Source organism: Tenrec ecaudatus, chromosome 14 (assembly GCF_050624435.1).
Source record: "Tenrec ecaudatus isolate mTenEca1 chromosome 14, mTenEca1.hap1, whole genome shotgun sequence".
Lineage (NCBI taxonomy): Eukaryota > Metazoa > Chordata > Mammalia > Afrosoricida > Tenrecidae > Tenrec > Tenrec ecaudatus.
Window position 1 is genome coordinate 39564965 of NC_134543.1, and position 2767 is coordinate 39567731.

Here is a 2767-nt window from a genome sequence, read left to right on the forward strand (position 1 = left end):
GTTTCTCACCATCTGTACCATCTCCAGTGTGAGAACGCCTAGCTTTCTTCTTCTTAATTAAAAAGGAACAGTAATAAGGACAAAATAACTACACACATATCATGCAGATGAGGGAGATCATTAGCCTGAGGTCATAATAATGTCCAAGGGTTTGCTGAGATACAGAGCCTTAAAAAGGACATGGAGGTCGAAGAAAACCCCAAACCATCTTTTCTGGAAGATCTATACATCTTAGTTACCAGTAGAACACCTTAAGCAGTCGGGGGCCATGACAGGGAAAAGTACATTATGGTAGACAGGGGAGTTTACAATATTGGTCCAAGGGCTTCCCCAAGGCAGGCAGCGCATAACTCTTGATTATATGTCCCCGCACCCTCCCACCCAGTTAGATGCGCTCCATCAAGTTCCTCATGTCCTTCTGAGCCCTCACCAGCATTGCCTTTGATGTCCATAATTCCAGCAAGATTCTCTTCAAAGCAATCTAAACTTTTACTATTGGGCACCTTAAAAATTTTCAGCCTCTACCCATTTCCTAATTCCAAGATCACTTCCACATTTGAGGTATCATTTAGAACAGTACCCCACCCTTCTGATGCCAAAGGCTGTCTTCGCTATCTCTTGCTGCTATAACACCATACTACAAGGGGGTGGCTTTTAACAAACAGAAATATATTCTCTCACACTGTAGGAGGCTAGCAGGCACAATATCAGGAAGTTTTCTCTGTGTGTAGGCTGTGGGGGAAGGTTCAGGCCCCTGAGCTCTAGCAGTGTGCTCAACTTCTTTCATGTCTTTAAAGACACTGACAAGGTACAACATCATCCTGTAGATTTCATCCTGTCTCATTATCATAACTGCCTCTTATCCTGCCCTATAAACATCGTAGGCATGAGGAAGTATAACACATAGAATAATTACTTCAGATCACAAAAACTGAGGACAGTCAATCACTTAATACTGAAAATCATGGACCAGTCAAGAGAGAGTAGAACACAATTCAATCTATAACGGAGGTCATCTTACTTCCATAGGAAGTTGAGGCTTCATACAACCAGTCCCTTTTTCTGAGGATAGGGAGAGTAAGTTCATTGTCATACCCGATGACAATGAAAGAGCTCCTACTACCATTCATTGGATAATCGTACTTCTACCATTCATTAGCTGTAATGCCACACTTTCTACACATATCCCCCAACCTACTTAAGTACTTAGGTACCTAGTACAAAAGGTACTCAATAAAGAACTTTAGGTAGGGGGCTGGGAACAGTGACCAGCTGCTGCTGTGGCTGTGGGTCGTAGCCTGGGGTTGTGGAGCAGGAGGAGCGCATGAAGGGCTCCCCACACATCGGAAGTCATCAATTTCAAACACCTCTAGAATTTCCCGTGATCGCTGTGTACACAGCCAGTGGAACACCATTTACTAGAAAAAGGAACTTTATGGTGTGTGAAGCATACTTAAACTCTCCAACCAACTCACCATTTCTTTGTGGTTGGGCCCCATCAAGAAAGACATCATTGGATCCACGCTCAAGAGGGCCCTACCAGGTTCCTCTGCCCCCTACCGTGCTACAGCACCAACGCCTTCGGACTTGGGTATGTGTAAGACGACGGCAAGCGTGCCAGCACCAACAGATTTGCTGGACTTGTCAGTTCCTCTTTTTTACCAAGTAGCTCTATTGCCCTTCCCAATAAAGCAGCGAAAGCCAAGTGTGTCTCACAGACACCAACTGCAAGGAAAACGAATCCATGCTGGAGCCCTGTGTTTCCTTGAGAAGCTGGGATCTGCCACTGATAACATAGTAGACGGCCTCAGGTCCTTGAGCGCAGAGACACTGTGACAGTTGAGTAGAAAATAGACAGTGAAATCCTGAAGAATGGCATGGAAGGCCAGCCAAAATTGACTCTCCCCAAGTTACCGTGGGTAACCGTGGCCCAGGTGTTCATAGAGAACTCACACTGTCCTGACTGTGCATGGCAGTGGTTCCCTCGTTTAGAACTTGGCCAAGGGTTGTCCCAAACTGAACCTCCTGATACTGCATGTCACCAGGTCTTCTTAGACCCGATTGACAGAGCTGATTATGGCCCTGAGTGTTACCCTGAGAATCCCACCAAGAGAACCCTGATTCTTTCCCATGTGAGAAGGCTCCCCGAAACCTCACCAGGTAGGCCTTTGAAAACGCTTGCCCCCCATATCTTCTGTGTCCACCCCTGGTTAAGAAAACGATACATGACCGCAGGGTAGCTGGGTTTAACCCAGATTTACAGCTAGTCTTGAACAGAACAGACAAAACCTTACACAAAAACCTTGGCCAAAGTAAGGAACTTGTAAAACAGTTGCAAGTCCGGAGGGGTTTGTGCTAGTACCCTAGGATAGAGGGGAGACTGACTCATCCCTGCATATGACCCCCTGCCACTAATTTGGATCTGCTTCCCTGGCCTGGGCATATTTTTAAAATCATTTTATTAGGGGCTCACACACTCATCTCATTCCATACATACATTTGTGCATTAATTGCCGTCAGCATTCTAAAAACATTTGCTCTCCACTTAAGCTCCTGATATCATCTCCTCATTTTCCCTCTCCCTCTCTACTTCCCCTCCCTCATGAACCCTTGATAATTTACAAATTATTATTTTGTCATATCTTACACTGTCCGACATCTCCCTTCACCCACGTTTCTGCTGTCCGTCCCCCAGAGAGGAGGTTATATGTAGATCCTTGTAATCGGTTCCCGACCTAGGCATATTTTATTCAGCATGAATTAAGTC

General features: G+C 45.5%; 1 pseudogene; it reads left to right on the forward strand.

The window, feature by feature from the left end:
- Positions 1-1877: 1877 nt before the first annotated feature.
- On the forward strand, positions 1878-2359 carry LOC142426557 (torsin-1A-interacting protein 2-like; annotated as a pseudogene).
- The last annotated feature ends 408 nt before the right edge of the window (positions 2360-2767 follow it).